This window comes from Peromyscus maniculatus, chromosome 18, assembly GCF_049852395.1.
Source record: "Peromyscus maniculatus bairdii isolate BWxNUB_F1_BW_parent chromosome 18, HU_Pman_BW_mat_3.1, whole genome shotgun sequence".
NCBI classification, from domain to species: Eukaryota; Metazoa; Chordata; class Mammalia; order Rodentia; family Cricetidae; genus Peromyscus; species Peromyscus maniculatus.
Window position 1 is genome coordinate 44,546,454 of NC_134869.1, and position 19,442 is coordinate 44,565,895.

A 19,442-nucleotide genomic window follows, 5' to 3' on the forward strand; every position below is an offset into this window, starting at 1 on the left:
AAGGATAGATTCAAGGTGTGGCTGTCTATACCCCTGTTTTCTCAACACTCAGGAGGGAGGGGTCAGAGAAAAGAAAGTTCAAGGCCTGCCTGTACCCCATAGCAAGATCCCCACCCCCACCCCCACCCCCAGGAGGGATTCAGTTAGGAGGGAATGATTGCCGATCTAGAAAACCGTGTTTAGTTTAACTGTCCATCTGGTCAGGAGACAGAATAAAGATATTTTCAGAGAAAAAAAAATGTACAGCTGTAATTAACAGAATATAATTTTAAAATCTTTATTAAGGAAAATATGGAACATATGTAAAACTAGAAAAATAATATATATGATGGCCCAACTTCAGTCATTATCAACCTTTTAAAAACTATCATTCCTTGGAGGGGGGAAACCCACATTTTTATCATTCTAGTCCTCAAGTCCACAAATTCTCCCTCTTTCCCCCTCCCCTCTCCCTTTCCTCCTCCTCCTTCTCCTCTCCACTCTTTCCCCCTCCCCTTCCCCATCCCCTTCCCCTTCCCCCCTCCCCATTCCCTTTCCCATTCCCCTCCCCCCCTCCCCCTCCCCATTCTCCTTTCCATCTCCCTCCCTCATCTTCTCCCTCCCTCCCTCCCTCCCTCCCTCCCTCCCTCCCTCCCTCCCTCCCTCCCTCCCTCCCTCCCTCCCTCCCTCCCTGTCTCCCTTCTTCCCTCCCTCTCCTCTTCCTACTCCTTGGTATTACTGAGTTTGAACCCAGTGCCTTGGGTTTCCTAGGCAAGCACGCTCCTACACCCTCAGTCTCAATAGCCATTTCTTGACTCATTAGTAACCCATTCAGTGCTTACATTTCTCCATTCTCTCTATAAAATAGTTTTGCTTTTTGATTTTTAAAAGTTAGATTTTAAACAATAACCATTCATTGCAATGCAGTCATCTACCTATTTTTCTTACTTCTGTAGGTTCTTTCATGTTCTTTTTATTTATTTGAGTGTGTTTTTTTTTTTATAGAAGACAGTTTTTTTTCCCCCTGTCAAATTTCTGAGTTTGAGTGTTATCCTTGTTCCCCATAGCATTATGGATTATAGTTCAAACTCACAAATATGTTTAACTCCATACTGATAATGTTACCAAAGGTATTTTATTGATTATATGGAAAAAACAAACTAACACATTAAATTGAAAGTTGTAATTATGAGGAATTAATTAGCAATTATAACAAGAAAACTGAGTACATGTCATAGAATAATTCTACAACAGAGTGCAATTAAGTGTTGCTTAATTGTATAAATAGGAAATTAGGAGTTTCATATTTAAACTATGCTGTAGAAAAATAGTAATTGATGGGGGTAAGCTTGTCTTAATGAATATATTTGAGGTAAGAAACTGCAGAATTATATCACTACTTTGCAAACTTTTGTGAATAGGTATATCATAGACCATCAATGTCTACTAACATCAAACCTGAGGCACAGACATCACCCACAAAGTCACTCCGCTTTCAAAACAAGTCAAGCCAAAATCTGACCAAATCTTTAAAATCCATTATGAATACATACATCAATGTGCAAAGTGTCTAAGAGAGACTAGAATTTTAACTTAGTCAAAAACTATGATGAAATCTCAGCTGGAGAGTAGAGGAGGCACAGGGAATGACCGGAAGTACTCAGATGCCCTGATTAAAAGCGATAAATAAGTCTAGTTAAGAAACTAGACTCTAAATATTATTTGTATGGGAAAAAATACTACCCATTAAATGAGTTTAAAAGGGTTGTCCCTGGTGCCTAGATAAAACAAGAAAAGGTCAGAATGTCATGAACGGTTTGTTTTAGGCTCGGGACTTTAAAATGTTACTTGATTTTTAAGGAAATATTACTTTGAAGAAATGATTTAAAATAAAAGAAGTAATATAACAGAAAGATAGGCCTGACTACCGGGTGCCTCATCAAAACAGAGCCAACCACTATTAGTGAGTACTTATTGCACATGTGTATTGTGTGTGGTATTGCTATCTAGTGGCAGTACTCTTTATGTTTAGGGATGATGTGCCCACCCTTTGCTTGAAGGAAGTTCACCCCCTGCGCTCTCCATCCCTACACAGCCTGTGGACTCTCAAGAGTGTGCTGGCTTCTGCAAAGAATTTTTTAGCTCTACTCTAGAAACATTTCTATATCTATCTATCTATCTATCTATCTATCTATCTATCTATCTATCTATCTATCTATCTATCATCTATCTATTGCTATCTATCTATCTATCTATCTATCTATCTATCTATCTATCTATCTATCTATCTATCTATCTATCATCTATCATCTATCTATCTATCTGTCTATCTATCTATCTATCATCTATCTATCTATCTGCTTTCTATCTGTCTATCTATCTATCTATCATCTGTCTATCTGTCTATCTATCTGTCTATCTGTCTATCAATCTATCATCTATCTAATCTATCTATCTAATCTATCTATCTACCTATCTATCTATCTATCTATCTATCTATCTATCTATCTATCTATCTAATCTATCTATCTATCATCTATCTATCATCTATCTATCTATCTATCATCTATCTATCTATCTATCATCTATCTATCTATCTATCTAGCTATCTATCTATCTAGCTATTATCTATCATCTATCTATCTAATCTATCTCGCTACTGGAATCTGTCTCAACATCTCCAGCCCCTGTGACATTTCAGAACACGGTTGCAAAGGAGCTCTGACCGGAAGTCTCTGGAGCTCTGACCGGAAGTCTCTGACACTCTCAACAGAAGTCTTTGGTGAGGAGGCGTCTCCCCTGTGCGTGTGTCCGTCTTCCAAGTCAAGCTGATTGGCTGGGAAGTGGAGGTTGGAGAGGTTGAACTAAGGGAAGTTGTGTTTCCCAGATGACCTCTGCAGGGTGGCAGAGACGCAAGATGGCCTTGGGGTAAGTGATGTTCGCAGCTTTCCCCATGACCCACTTCTCTTGAGAGCCTTCCCCTCTAATCAGTAGAGATCCTTGGAGATCACGTTACTGTTTCACATCAGTTCCTTGCTTGACTGAGAAAACCATGATTACAAATGGGCATTCAGCCTCACAAAGCCAAAATGGCCATTCAGTATCACAGCCGCTGCCGAATCCCATCAACGTCCCCCTTTCTTTCCGAGCTATTTAAGCAACAGAGCACACCCTTATTTCTCTCAAAGAAATATGGAGCTACCACCCTATGAAACAAGACTATGAATGCAGATTCTTCCGAAATTGGGAGTGCTGTAAAAATAGCATTTTAAAAATTATTTCTACCTAGTATTTATTATTCTACCTAGTAGAAGATTAGGTAATATTTTAATGGTTCATTGCTATTAATCTTGTATTACTTATGTCAAATTTGCATAGATGCCATATTAAAAAAATCAGTAGGAAATGATTATTGCCAGAATGCGGAAAGAAGTATGTGTCAGTCACAAGAGATATAATAATCAATGATGTAAACTGTAAATGCACACTCTCTCTTCGTTAGCATACACATTTCAAGTTATTTTCACACATGTGGCTCCTGATTACTAATCATTTATGAAGTTGAGTTTTAATTATCCTTCAAACTAAATGTGAATTTTATTTTTGTAAATTCTTCCTTGGCAGGCTGATTCCTTTTTAACTTAAAAAACAAAACAAAATAAAACAAAACAAAAAAATACCCTCGTTTTAGTTGAAGGGCATTTGCAGAACTTCCCCCTTGCTCTGAAAATGTAACCCGGTTCCTGTCACTTGGCTTAATGTTCCACACATGTTTTCTCACTTAAACTTTGCCTCATTTGGCTGTGGTTTCTTTCTGTAGCTTTTGAAACCGTTTCTAATGGAAAAATGCAGCTGTGAGCAAGATTTCCTAAAATGTACATGGAATTAATTTTCCAGGCGTTTTCTGCAAGAGCCCCATGTATCTGAAGGAGAGACTTTGCCAAGAGGCATTTTCATATAACCAAATGAAAGCGAGAGAGGGCGGGATGGCCAGTCAAGGCCGTGAGCGGAGCCTTGACACAGAGAAGAGCGGGCAGGGGGAAAGAGAGGAGAAAAGACCTGAGTGTGAAAGATGACCCTTGTCCCGTGGGAAGGAAGGAGAGCAAAGTAAGAGGTCCTGGGAGGGCAGGAAGGGCAGACCTTAAGAAAGAAAATGCTGTCTCCTGGAACTGTTGTCATTATTTTTAAAACGTATTAGTCTTTGAAAATCTCCCATGTGTCTATAACGCTTTCGGTCATTTTACCCATCCGCTTTTGTTTTTCACCTTGACAAATCCCCCTCCTGTTTTCATGTGTGTTCGTTCGCTTGTTCTGTTTGTTGGTGATCCACTGAATTTAATCAGGATTGCTCTCATGAACACTCGTGGGGCTTCGCAGTGACTACATCCTCACAGGAAATCCCTCCTTCCCTAGCATACCTCCACCTCCCCACCCCCCACTGCCAGGAGCATCATTTTCAAAGGGCAGTCTCTAGCCTGTGTCTTCAAAACTTCTGTTTTCTGTGAGATCGATGAGTTGTACAGTCTATTAGAGATAAATAAAATAGTTTCAGCTAAAAGGTCACTTTTTAAAATAGCATTTTAAATATCACTGTTAAGATTCTTTTTTTTTTTTTTCTTTTTATCAACAGCCTTCTCTGGCCACATACTGTTTTTATAGACACTGCCAGGTTAAAAGCTGGGGTATCACACAGGGCCTCCCTAGCTGCTGAAGTGCACTGCTCATGACACTGTGGAAGCACAGACATGAGCGGATGACTTGAGACAGTGAAGCCTCCCTGTGTCTGCTCTCTGCCTGAGTTTCTGCCCTTTACACTGTAAGTTCTCAATGTCGGTGACCAAAATCCAAAACACAGACAAGAAACAAAATGTGTTCTCACTCTTAATGTGGAGTTCTGGTGGTGCATTTTTTTTTCCAGAATTGGTCTCTAGAAGAGTGTAAATTTCAAATGCGTGAGTAGTATATGTTTTCTGTTATATAATATTTAATATGTTAATTAATAATTGTGACTATGGCAGTTTTATTGCTACATGTTTATGATTGATTTACACATTCTCTACTGGTATGGATGGTTTTACAACTGACCAAACTGGCATGCTTCCTTGGCCCAGTACAATCAAGAAATTACCTTATGAGGATGCAGGCTATGTAAATATTTAAATAATCTTATTTAAATATTGGAGGACGCTGCACATGGACAGAGAACAAAATGAAGACTATGGTGTGACTGATTTAAGTGAAATAAACACAAGCAACTATGTTTACAAAATAGTCCAAACTAGTTTTTGAACAGCATCCTCAAAACTTGAGGTTGATAGAAATCTTTGAAATGTAACTGAGCTCCTTCAATGAACTCCTGCCAAATATTGAAAGGTGATTCTTAGGAATATTCCACAGTTCAGGCCTACCTTCAATAATCCAAGTGCAATTACAGTACCACCGACTATAACAATCCACTCCTGGACGTGGTTTGAAAATATGTATCGTTTCTGAAATAGTTTTGATGATTTCACGGGGGTGGGGGGGAAATCAGGCTGAGAAACATTATCCGTATTTACTTTCTGTTTGCCTGTTACCATGTTCTCAAAATCTAGCTCTTTGTAGTTATTTCGTTTTATATTTTTGGATATGGCTTTGCTTTCACTCATCCAGCGTTTTGGCTTATTTGATTGTTTGGCACTCGCTTCTCTACAGCCAAGGAATTTATATAATCTGATCACACGGAGAGATATTCACAGACAGAGCTGAGTCGCTTGCAGCGGAGGAAGAATTTGTAGCTGGAATCGTAGCAAATACCGATGCGCTGAGCTCGGTGTATCACAAAAGCCCCTTGAAAACTGGGTTTTCTTGGTGGAGGGGTGAAAGTGAGGGCATTTGTACTAGGGCTACAATTGTTTAAGGGTCTTGTATTCACAGAGCAGATTTGTTTGATGTTCTGTGGAGCTTGACACGTTATAAAATAAGGGAAGAAGTTCTTGGTGTGAAGAGCAGACCCGAAGCCTTTTATCTTGCTTCCTTTTCTTTTCTTGTGGAGACAGGAACAGATATCTTTTCACCCAAACACTGCTTCCCACAGCCAGCGGACCAAAAGAAAATACCCCACTCCAGTCCAGCTTGATAAACCAGTGAGTCTCTTGAGACTACCTACAGGAGCATGGATAACTCAGTCACAAGCATACCCCAAAAGCCAACCCCAACCCGGATGATGACCTCCTGAAGCTGCATCTGTGGAGCCCCGACCCCAGTCAAACCCCTACACCCTATCTATGTGTCTAGAGTCCCCAAGACCATGGACAGCTTGGCCAGGGTTGCTTGCAGTCAGGGAGAGGAGCAAGAGGGAGGAAGTGCCTGGTCTCTCAGTTGGGGGTTTGGTGAACTTCCTCCTTTCCTTCTGTGAGGGAATGCCTGCTGGCCTTGAGAGGCTTTGTGCAGGTAATCCCATGCACACCAATTTCCAGAGGACCGTGGCCCGACTCACTCCCAGAGGACAGAGTTCTACAGTATTGGCTGCCTCTCTGGCCCAGGCCCAGGAGGGGTTCCTCTGCACAGTCCAACGTGTCTGGTACAATCTGACCCAGTCCTGTAGATACCGGTAGGCTGTTCTCCTCACCTCTCAAATGCCACCTTCTCAGAGAAGCCTATCCTGGCACCTGAATGAATGCTGCTGAGCGTCCTCTCCCGAGTCACCAGATCCACCTCACTTTCTTCACCCCTCACGGCTTCTGTTCCCTGCAGTCACTCAGCTCCAACCTTGCTGTATAGTTTGCCATGGTTATGGTTTAATTTCCCGCCCTTCTCCTCCCAAATGCTCCAAAAATCAGAATTTTCTCCCATTTTGTTCTTGGATACAAGTGCCTTTGGAACAACATCTGGCCCGGAGAAGGCACTCAAATATTTGTGGAATGATTGGATTTAGCAAATCGGTATTGAGTGTCTGCTCTGTCCCAAGATTTGTGCTTAGCCCTGGGAATAAAAAACGACAGCAGGGTACAGCTTCTAACCCACAAAAGTTTACGTGGCGCACGTCCCAGGACACCCATCACACTTTCTGACTCAGTAGACTTTGGATGGAGTCTAGAAATTTGCCAGTCTGCCAGATACACCAGAGTTAGTTTATCCTTGGTTCCCCACTGTCCTCTGTGCTGACAGATAAGTTATATTATCATGGAATCTTTGACATAATGCAAACCTGAAATGTATCTGGCATTGAATAACCATCCCTCACTGATGAAGGGGTCATGTAATAAATAACATGTCCTTTCTGTTTTCCAGAAACACAGGCAAAAATGTTCATTGCTCATGTCTTTCCGCAACCACAGTAGAAAGGAATGCCCCAGCACAGATTAAGGAAGTAGGTGAGTGTGAAAACTAGAACACTCCTCGGGAACATTCTTTGTAGATTTCCGCTGCCTTCATCTCAGGAGGCAGATTTTAAACTGGGTGTCAATGCATCTTTAGATTTTAGTCTCAATCCTTGTACAATGCAAAGCTTGGTACATGCAGAAAGTTTGCTTTTGGAGGATCGCTTTGTACTTATGGTGGGCTGGGGTGGCACAGCTGTTCCTGTGGAAGTGAGTGGTCAAGACAGGCTGTTGCCTCAAATTCAGAGTATCCTTGTGTGTCCTTATCAGATTTAGAGCCTTCCGAGGTCAGCGTGCCTCTGTGCATTGGGTAGACTCAGACAGGTCTACTGACAGACCGCTGCACACTCACCAAATCAAATTCAACTTCAGTGTTTCCTTTTGTTTTTGTTTTTTGTTTTTTGTTTTCATTTGATTCTTGAGCCAGAAATTGTGTTGATTGGTTCCAAAGGGACAAAGGTTAGGAATGGAAAGTTTTCATGGGTTATGATGAAACACCACTAAGGCACACTTGTCTAGGGATAGAATCCAAAATAAAGCTCATCTTTGTCATTCAGAGCAAAAGAATGGCCTTATTGTTTTAGGACAGATTCATCTAGAACATGGTTGATGAACATGGTATGCTGCCCCCAAACCAAGACTCCACTGGAATAAGATTAAAATCTGTATCTGCAGTATATAGCTATTCTCAGGCAAAAAAGTTAATACAAGTAGAACTTAACTTTCTATAAGCCCAGGTCCCATTCCATGCATATGCTTAAAAAAACATTTTTTTTATTAGTTCTTTGAGAGTTTCTATTTTTGTACAACATGGTTGGATGATATTCACCTCCACAGCTTGTAGTGGTACTGTGTTTCCCAAAATATTGTTCACTCTAATAAACTTATCTGGGGCCAGAGACAGAACAGCCACAATATTGAACAGGCCTTTAATCCTAGCATTCTAAAGGCAGAGATCTGCCTGGATCTCTGTGTGTTCAAGGATATAGCCAAGCATGGTGACTCACGCCTTTAATCCCAGAAAGTGAGCCTTTAATCCCAGGAAGTGATGTCAGAAAGCAGAAAGGTATATAAGACGTGAAAACCAGGAACTAGAAGCATTTGGCCGATTAAGCTTTCAGGCTTTGGAGCAGCACAGTTCAGCTGAGATTCATTCGGGATGAGGACTGAGAGGCTTCCAGTCTGAGGAAACAGGATCAGCTGAGGAACTGGCGAGGTGAGGAAGCTGTGGCTTGTTCTGCTTCTCTGATCTTCCAGCACTCACCCCAATACCTGGCCTCAGGTTTGTTTTCATGAATAAGAACTGTTCAGATTCGTGCTACAACAGCTCTACTGAGATCCACCCACCCTTCCCTATTTTACTTGTCCCCCCCAAAAAAAAAGCTTCAAGACTAATGTGTACATGTCCCAAATATTCTTGGATGTGTGATCTTCCACCGCAGCACTTGATTTACCAGAAGTTACTCTTAGGAAAAAACGATACTGCCTTTTCCAGTAGCGAACAACTGCCGTTTGCCGCATGGGTGTGTGTGTGTTGGGGGGGGGGGGGGCGGGTATTGTGTGTCCGTCTCCCTTCTCCATTGGGCTTGCAAGCTGGGGCCCGTGCACGGTTTTGCACGCTCTCATAAGTGCTGTGGGTTCACATGTGTAGCTGTGCTGCTGTTTCCAGATGTTTCTTTGTAGTCACTTACCATCTGTGCCTCTTTAGCCCCTGAGCTTTGGGAGGAAGGGTGTGGTGTATGTGTTCCTACAGGGCTAATCTCTCTGCTGTCTCTTGTTCTGTACACCTTGGCTAGTCCTTATATGTCTTTCTCGGTCTATTATTTTCCTCCCTCAGATAGATATCCAGCACTTTATTTATTTGTTTGTTTGTTTGTTTATTTATTTATTTATTTATTGAGGGGTGAGACAGGGTTTCTCTGTGTAGCTTTACACCTTTCCTGGATCTCGCTCTGTAGCCCAGGCTGGCCTTGAACTCACAAAGATCCGCCTGCCTCTGCCTCCTGAGTGCTGGGATTAAAGGCGTGTGCCACCACCACCTGTCGATATCCAGTACTTTAATTTTTCGATTGCTGTCTTTAAACAGCCCCTATTTTCTGGAAATAGAATTGTACCAATAAATTATGCACTATTGTGCATTTGTTAATTGGCCGTGTAATCCACACGTAATCTACCCCAAATATATTTGACTGGTAGGGATTTTTTCCAGTTGTTAGCCAGAGTGTCTTTGCCAAGTGGCATAAATTCCAAAATCAGGTGATACGAACTATCCATGTTTTGAAAAACATACAGGAGCTGGTCACCAAATACTTGCTATGTGATTGGACCTTCTGTACTCAGCATCCAGTATCATCATTAGGAAGGTCCTCTGTGGTAGACGATATTGGACCCTTTCTAAAGATGAGAAAACCAAGGCCCAACGAGGTTAGTTTACTCCCCAACGTCGTGAGAGTCAATCTATGAGCTTCAGAGACTATCAGGCTCCTGACTTCCCCCTCTCTCAGTCAGCCACAGGGATGTAAAGATGTGGCTGCTCATACTAATGGGGCCTGGGCAAAAATAAGAATTGAAGGGGACGTCTGGAGAGACGGCTCAGCAGTTAGGAGCATTGTGCTTGCAGAGGAGCTGGGTTTTCAGTTCCCAGCTCCCACAAGGTAGCTAACAACAGTCTGTAATTCCAGTTCCAGGGGATCTGATTCCCCTCTTCTGGCCTCTGTGAGCACTGCACACATATGGTGCATAGACATGCATGCAGGCCAAACACCTATACATTTTTTAAAAAAATGAAGAGATAAAACAGAATATGAAATACATTATTTGGCCGTGAACACTTTTATCTAAAATCACGAAGCCAAAGTCATCTGGTCATTTGGAAATCTTTACTTTCTATGCCATGGAGTCTATGGCTTTGTCAAGTGGCAGAAAATGAATATTTACCATATATTAAAAAATGAAACCAGTGATGACCTTGGAAAACCTCTCTAATTCTAGAAACAAGAATTACATTATCACCTCTATTTTGCTCTCTAAATTGCTGATTCTACCTTCAGCCGTGTTTGTCTTCATCTTGACCCCTTTATTGGATGGTCACATCTATGATAACCTGTGGTGCCATTCTGCTTCCTTTGATAACTCTGGCTTTGCTCACATTGCTCTTACTTTCTTTTCTTTCTCCAGTTATTTTGAGTTGCCTTATTCCAATATCTGTGCTGCAGGCGTCATGCACGGCTCAGCTACAGGGTTCATTATTTCAGGTCTACACGGGTTTCTTAAGTATAGACCCACTCATTCACTCCTTAGCCATGAGAGTGTGTACTGTAGGCCCTCAACTATTCTGGCAACCTTTTGAGGTAGGTACAGGTTCTTGAGTCAAAGTTTTGGTCACTTTGGGTAATCCCTACTTACTTACTAATGATATTTCTCAGAGGAAAAAAGAAAAACACTTTAAGCTGCATAAAATCCACTGCCACCCAGTCCTAGTGAAGACGGAGAAAATCTGAAGTTTCCGTACATTCCCGGAGGGAGCACAAATGTTGGGACCATGTTAGAATGTCATCTGGCAAGTTGGTTTTTTTACAGCAAGTTAAAAAAAAAAATCTACTTAACATAGGACCCTATGATCTCACACTTAATAATTTACCCAAGGACATTTCATGCTTTTATTAAAAAGATAGAATTGTGGCGTTCATCCATGGCTCTGGGTAGGGGAGGACTGGACAATAAAGAACACAGGGGGAGTTTTGAGTTTAGCTGTTTGCGTCTTGCTTGTGGCAATGACTCTACACCTTTCCCCAACACTAAATGTATCGCCAAAGAGTGAATTTCACTGTCAGTAAATTAAAAATAAATACAGATGTTTTTCAAAAGCAGACTCCATCCTATTTGGATAATTCCTTGCCGCTCACACCTTCCAGAGACTAAACGCATTATGAAAAATGTCGTGCAGTATTTCATGTCTTGAAGTTAAGAACAGACCTCACTATTTAGTCACAAAGTCACACCTGAACTATTTTCATTAGCTTTATTTTAAATGTTTAATAAGCACGAGAGTCTGAAGAAAAACATTTCCATCCTCATTATTTTTTATGTTGTGCCAAACCTTGCGTCTACGTGAGCATGTGTGAATTTGCCTTTCAAGATCACTCGGTTTTCTTAACAAGCTCTATTTAGAAGACAAAACTTTTAGTTCCTTTAACTGATTTCCCCCATTCCCTCAGCGTATTAAACTTGATAGAGATGAATTAGTTTAAATGCAGGTGGCTACAGGAAAAAATGACGAAATCTTGAGGTCAGTTCCCACCCAGGGTTGGCTGGCCCTTTATCCAGTCACACACAGAAAACACTAAGGTGATCTCATGCCTGTAAAGGTGGACGCGTGTTCTCTAACCCAGGTGTTAAAAAGGCTTCAGACAATCAGAGAGCTGATGAAAGCCACATCTGTTCCCTTTAGACGGCACAGCTGCGTGAGAACACAGCAGGGCTCTCAGCTCTGTTTGCAGCAACTTGCTTGAAATGATGGATGTGCAGACTGCACTTGGAATTTTGATAAACACACCAGGGTGTCGATTCAAATCCAGAGTCTGGATCTCCCCCTCTTCACCTCTTTTTGTCCTGGTGCTTTCATAGTCTTTGTTAATTCCAGTAAGTAACTGAGGGACAAATAAAACAGAGCTTTCCAGATCTCTAAACATATGCCTTTGCCAGGATTCATTACTTTCATGTGTGTCTTTTAAAGTATGGAAATGACATCTTAGATTCCCATTGCACTTCAGGATTTGGGGAATGAAAAAAATGAATTTATTATTAACATAAAGGGAGGTAGCAATATAGGGGTTTTAAGCTGTGGTAAGACATTCACATTGTGAGTGAGTCAGTCATGAATCTCATTATTCCACTCAGCCTTTCATTCTCACTAAGTGTGTTTTCTAAGGAGTTCCAAGTGATATCTTTATTTGCGATCTTAACTCAATCAACAGGTGATTCCTGCTTGCAGATCCATGTTGTATTTCAAAGAAAATGAAATTAAGCTTCATCGGCTTTGGGGTTTCTTGTTTCATACCCACTCAAATTTTGCCTGGTGGTAGAATATTTGCTTCAACTCTTGGGTGGGAGAGAAAGAGGGAGGAGAGAGAGAGAGAGAGAGAGAGAGAGAGAGAGAGAGAGAGAGAGAGAGAGAGAGAGAGAGAGAGAGAGAGAGAATAACAATTATTTAGAAACATTTAAGTCAAACCCTTATTCCCTGTGGTGACCAGTTCGGGACCCACTGCTTGCTTGCTCCCTTGGAGACTAACTTGCTTACTTGAAATATCCCCAGTGCTATGGACTCAAAATCAGACGTGAAAAGAGCCGCCACAGATCACCCTGGGACGACTCTGCTTCAGAGCGGCGCAGCGTGGCTGCCGTGGCCACGCACAGCCACGAACACTGTGTTGGTCTTTGTCCCAGGCCGGTCCTCTTGGCTTGAGGTGGTTTTTGCAGATGCATCTGCTTTACTGTTTGTGATCTTCAGACATTACTAAATGTGTCCGGTCTTTCTCTCCTGTTTGTACAGTCTTACCTGGAAAATTAGAAAATCCAAAATTGACATTTCTGGTGTCAGTGAGGAGGGGTTAAGCTAGTAGTTAGAACACTTTCCTTCCCTTCCAGAAGGGAGGGAGGGAGGGAGGGAGAGAAGGAAGAAGGAAGGAAGGAAGGAAGGAAGGAAGGGAGGAAGGAAGAAAGGAAGGAAGGAAGGAAGGAAGGAAGGGAAGAAGGAAGGAAGGAAATAAATTGTAATTATAGTCTCCCTCCTTTCTAGAATACTTACTACATGCCAGGACTTTGCTACCACAATCTGGGAATCATATTATTTATAGTTCGAGGTTGTGGGAATTGTTCTCATACGAAGCTCCCCACACTGTGATGTCAGCTGCATGGTTAAATCATAGCCATCATTGCCGTCGATGTTTTTCTCTTATGCCCTGTTACATATACTCAACTCAGCTGAGCTTGGTGCCAAGGGACCTATAAACTCAACAGCTGAAGCAGCCCAGGGCCTTCCCTTCAGGGAACTTTTATGCTATGGTAACCAAGTGTCATAGATGGTCCCTAAGCTCCGAAGTTACCATCTCTGAAAGCTCTGTTAGCAGACCACTGAACTCGCCTGCCCACCCTCCACCTCTGCTGACTCCCCCTGCTCACTCCTTTCAGGCAGGGATGCTGGGAGCCTGGGGGGTCACAGGCAACCTCTGTGCTGGACTCTGCTCCCTCCCTCCCTCCTCCGCTCCCTGCTGGGAACGCATCAGCACAGGCACCTACCGCAAGGGTCTGACCCCCTTGCCAGAGCTCTCTAGACCCCACAAGAGGTTCTGTTTGCAATCCCTCTTTGTACTGCAGCCCTTAAAATAATGTTCAGAGGACTAGGGGAAGGGTCCGAACCACAGGAAAGAAACAGCAGCCATTGCCATGGTCACCATGCTGCTTTAAAGCAGCACGTTGTACTATTTTCCTTCTAGTGTCCAATAAACCAGAGTCCTTGCACCCTCATCAGAGGACTCAGGCTGGTCTGGGTCACTTGGTTGCCAATTATAAGGGTTATGGGTTTTGGCTTTTCTTTGTTAGCGATTTATAATTATTATTCTGCCATTTAGTGACTCTCACTGAATCTAAAAGAAACAAAGGGTGAATAAATAGAGAAACCTTTTGCTTAGGATATGCACAAATGTAGCTCTTTCCCTGTATTTGTTCACTGTGGGTAGATTTTAATGGGGGGCAGGTAATTCAGAATTTTTTACTTTAAGTTTTTATTTTCAGAAGTATTGCAAGTTCCTTTCTTTCTTTTTTAGATTTATTTATTATGTATACAGCATGTTTGCCTGCAGGCCAGAAGAGGGCACCAGATCTCATTACAGATGGTTGTGAGCCACCACGTGGTTGCTGGGAATTGAACTCAGGACCTCTGGAAGAGTAGCGGTGCCCTTAACCGCTGAGCCGTCTCTCCAGCTGGAGAGTTTCTTTCTTTCTTTCTTTCTTTCTTTCTTTCTTTCTTTCTTTCTTTCTTTCTTTCTTTCTTTCTTTCTTTCTTTCTTTCTTTCTTTTTTTTTAATGGAATGTTTTCACTATTGTGGTCTGGTAAACAAAAATAAGTAAGTGAGGATTCCACTTTCTGTCTCTGTGAATAATCAAAAAAAAAAATAATCACGAGTCACAGCATTTGACAGTTATTTCTGCCAATCGGCCATTTTTAACTACTTTATATTTCTTTTTTATAAAAAAGAAAGAAAAAAGAAGGAAGGAAGGAAGGAAGGAAGGAAGAAAGGAAGGAAGGAAGAAAGGAAGGAAGGAAGAAAGGAAGGAAGGAAGAAAGAAAAAAGTTTCAACCGGAGATTCTTAACTGACTTTTCAATTTTTAATTTTGAGGCTATAATGATTTTTTCCAGTTCACTCCTCAACTGTCCAGTCAAATTCTGATAGTTGCTCACCTGCCTTTTCCTCCGGCTTCTTTAGGTTGACATCTGCCAGGATTTATTCTTTATCTGTCTGTCTTTCCACCCAGACAACACCACATTAAAGAAAGGAGTAGCATCCTTTCTCTTTGTAGTCTTGGTATTTAGAAGGTGATACCAAATGCATTTATTGAACCAAAAGAGGGATGGATTTTTTTAAAGGGTGTGAATATGAAAAGCCAGCTGAGGCTGAACCCCGTTGATGTGACTGAGAGTGTTGACCCATAGGAATCGTATTCAGTGAGGCAGAAGGATGTGGGTTTTGGCAAGCATTTTAGAAAGTATATATTGGGATGTAGGCTTCTTTGTGATGTCTGCGTGTTATGGGTAGAAACACCTGTCCCTGGGGACTGGACTAGTATCCTGTGCTTAGATGGCCATTGGAATGCACTGTAAGTCAAATGTTCCCCCTGTGTTTCTTCCACATAAACAATTTTTAAAGATTTACCTTTACTTTATGTTTACTTATGTGCATATGTAAGTGTGAGTGTGCGCCACCTGCGTCTGCGGGCCAGAAGATGCACTGGATCCTCTGGAGCTGGAGGTACAGGCTGATGCGAGCCTCCTGGACCAAATCCAGGTCCTGTACAAGAGCAATACACGCGCTAAACCTCTGGGCCTTCACCCCACTCCTCAGGTAAACACTATTTTGATGACAAGAATATTAGTGGCAATTCCTAAGTAGGGTATCTTATATCTTAGATATTCAGGAGTATTAGGAAATAGCATAACTGTACTTAATTTTCTTAAAATTATTAATATAACAATCACTTTACTATTATAAAGACTTTTTAGCTGTTTTTGGACAATTTTGCCTGATACATGAAGAATTTTAAGGCATTTAGAATATGTATCATAAATATAAAATACATTTTAAGTATATGAGATATATACTTAAAGTGTCTTAAAAGTAAGGAGTAAGAGACTAGAACATCCCGTAATTGGTAGAAGTGATGTTGCTTGCATTCCATCTCTTCCAGCATTTGCTTTAATTACAATTTACTACTTTTTTAGCAGATATTCACATGGACTATTACTTCAGTGTAATAATAAGAAGAAGAAGAAATAAAAATAAAATAAAAAATAAAAGAAATACAACTCAATACAGTGACATTCTGCTATACTCATAGATCAGTGCCTTGCTCAGCTAACACCAGACGAGCATCCTCCTGCAGCAGATGGGAACAAATACAGAAACCCACAGTCAAACATTACTTACACACACACACACACACACACACACACACACACACACAGAGAGAGAGAGAGAGAGAGAGAGAGAGAGAGAGAGAGAGAGAGAGAGAGACAGACAGACAGACAGACAGACAGACAGACAGACAGACAGACAGACCTTGGAACACTCAGCCCTACATGGGATGTCTCTATCAAATCTCTCCCCCTCAGGGTTCAGGGAACTTTGCAACAGAGGAGTTGGAAAGAGCGTGAGAGCTGGAGGGGCTGGAGGACACCAGGAGAACATGGTCCTCTAAATGAGCACAGCAAAGCTCATGTGAACTCACAGACTGAGGCAGGCACGCACAGGGCCTGCATTCCAGTTTAGGGTTCTTACGGGATTCCTGAGTGCAAAGGAGTGGATCTCTGATTCCTGTGCCTGCTCTTGGGCTCTGTTCCTTTGGGTTTGTCTTGTCCAATGGTGATGTGTTAGCTTTTGTTTTATCTCACTACATTTTATTTTATTATTAAAAAAAAAATCTCAGTGCAGATTTTGGGAGGAACACAAAGAATTTTGAATAAACTTGTGGCTTTTGTTTTGCAGAAACCTGGCAGACTTTCTAGCGATCTGCAAGAGCCCAGCAGAAATCCAAATTTTTAAAATATTTTGCGGGAATTCTCAATTTTTAAAATATGCAGACTCAGATCCTCTCATGACCAAGAAACACCAAGTGACTAAAGTTCACAAAACAAAAGAAAAATAAATATTTTAAAGTCTACTTCAGCTGTTACAGTCATTTGTTCTAGGACAATGGATCAAATGGTGTCAGTTTGCTTTGAATCACTTTCTACGATTACTTTTTCAAGAAGAAAAAAGTCCAAAACATTTTCAGTAAATAACAGAAAAGTTTAATGAGTTTTCTGACGAAGGCATTTCATGGAAATAGTTTGAATTGAGACATTTGAGAGCCGTTAACACAAACAGTGTCAGAATAGCTGGTGTTTATAGCAAATTGGGGTTTTAATGAATTTCAGCCAGTTTTATCGTTTTCCCATCCTATCCACTGTCTCTGTTGGCCGTTCCTTGCTAGTCTTTCCGGGAATGGACGTTTTTCGTCCAGTAGACTCCGTTCTTTTAACTTGGTCATTTCCGGTAGGACCCCCACTTTTGTTTGGGCTCATTTTCCCATTGTCTGATAAATGGAGTCACTGGAAGGAGAAATCCCAAGGGCTAGTCAGAGAAGCAAACTCATTAATAGGAACTGGAAAGAACCTGAGGTATAAGGAAATAAGGCAGACTAATGGTCCTTGTTAACTGGACCTGCAGGTGAATATGTCAGTGGCATTGGGTCTTCTGGAAGGGAGACATCTTTCTTAGCAGGCTAGCTCTACCCAGAGAACCACTTCCAGCAGGTAAACCCGAGGAAATGACTCCCCGGAGAATTCCACCTAAGCTATGCCCCATCCTCTGAAGGAAGCATGGAAATATTTCATCTTGGCTGTGTGAAGAGCGTCATACAGTCTCGTGGAGATTTTATCCAACTGTCATGTCCACTGTAGGAAAGATGGACAGACTGAGAGGAACATGAGAGGTGAGGTTCCCTCCGATCTGAGACCTTCAGGAAGGTCATGAAGAGGATCCTGGGCCAGACCTCTGATCTTTGAGAGGAATGCTGTGAAAGAGAAACTTCTAGACTTGCCATGGATACGGTACTCATGAGCTCACATCACAGCTGCTGTGGCCACCTCTACAGTATCAGTCCAGGAAAAATTCTGTCATAGATGAGGGTGGTGCCTTCCAGTCCCCGTCTCTTACCGAGGAGCTACCAGCGATAGACAGCTGTTGGGACTGAAGATCGTTCTCCCTTTATGTAAATGTGTGCCTGCTGGTAGATTTCCTGGGCTGCAGTGGGTGCCTGCCCCCCCCCACATATGAGCAACACTGGACTTAGTACCACCTCCCCCCCACCTATAAAAGTGCATGAAGTTGTCAGGGTGCCACATTGAAGAGTCTTGGGGGAAGCTGAAGTGGGGATATTGGGAGTGGATGTGATCACATTTCATTGTATACATGTAGGAAATTCTTAAGAATAAAGAAAATTAATTTTAAACCTCTCTGACCCTTGGCAGTGAAACTTGACAGTCCAGTCCCATATGTTAGCTCAATTACCAAATAATTAAAACACTGTTTTTAAATGTCATTATTATTTTTTTTAATCACTGACGAAATTGTCCAAAAGATGGTTAAGAGAGAAAAATATAAAAATAATTTTCTTCAGACGGGAGAATATGTTTAATTTTAACAAAATGTTCCTTCCAGTCTGCTTACAGTTTGACAGTAATTGAAGGAACGCTAAGAATTCCCTTTGTTTGCCCATGACAGATCCTCAGTGCGACCACAGAAGAAAAGGTTCTGTGCAGCCCCAAACACGAATGTGTTTAAACACAAAGCTGTGCACCGTGCCTGCTCGTCTTCCTCTGGCGTCATCTGTCCATGGTGGCCTTGATCCACAGCTCTTCAAGTTCCTCCCTCTGGCTGATCCCTCCCCTACGTCTAAGGAGGAGAATGTTGAGAGGGCGCCAACTCCTGAGGGTTTCATCTCTGTCTTCCTAAAGCTAGCTGTCTCCCTTTCACCTCACCATTTGCAAATGGTCTGCAGCCCAAAGGAAGCGCGCGCGCGCGCGCGCGCGCGCACACACACACACACACACACACACACACACACACACACCAACTTCTCAACTTTCTCTTTTTTCCCTTGAAGAAGGTTGGTCATTTGGCAAAGATGTAGGAAGCTCTGAGGATCTGTCCCCTGCCCACCTCTCCTGCCTCCTCTGCCATTTTTTTCTCTTCTTATTAAATTATAGAAAAGCTCATCTTAATATGAAGCGGTTTGTCTCATATCTTAACCAAATTAGTGCTCAGATCATGTGGATACTGTGCTGGCCAAGCAGTCATATCAGAATACATTGAAATATCGTGGATCCACAGTGCGCATCACATTCTCTTCCCCTCTCCTCCCCTTCCCCACCCCTGACTTTTACTCCATCTTTTTAAACAACAACCCATCCTGACTTGACTCATTCTTGCTTCTCATTCCCCTCGGTGTCAATGTGCTGTTTCCAGCCTAAGTATTTTCAATGCTGATAAACATTTCTTTAAAAAAAATGTTAATTATGCTCAATATTGAAGGAATGATATCGTAACTATGGTTGGGGTTTGCATATATTGAGAGAAACATTCAGCAGTTCGTTGGAGTTTCTCTCTGAGTGTTACGAGTAACTAAACACGCTCTGAATTCCTGCTGGAACCATGGTGGTGGTAAAGCTGCTTTAGGGACTCCGAGGACAAGTTATTGATTGTCTCGAGTCTCCCGAGCTGGCTGGCGTGTGCTGCGGAGTGAGGGGGCACCCTGCGAGGCGTTCCCAGGGAAGCAGGGATGCG

At 42.0% G+C, this 19,442-nt stretch overlaps 1 long non-coding RNA gene across 2 annotated transcripts; it reads left to right on the plus strand.

The window, feature by feature from the left end:
* The first annotated feature begins 3,798 nt into the window (after window positions 1-3,798).
* Window positions 3,799-18,663, plus strand: LOC121823750 (uncharacterized). Of its 2 annotated transcripts, none has more exons than XR_013045734.1 (4): window positions 3,799-4,086; window positions 7,252-7,334; window positions 15,307-15,461; window positions 16,602-18,663. It is a non-coding gene; the product is annotated as an uncharacterized LOC121823750 (long non-coding RNA). The 2 variants fall into 2 exon arrangements; XR_013045735.1 differs by lacking the exon at window positions 3,799-4,086 and adding an exon at window positions 4,610-4,795.
* The last annotated feature ends 779 nt before the right edge of the window (window positions 18,664-19,442 follow it).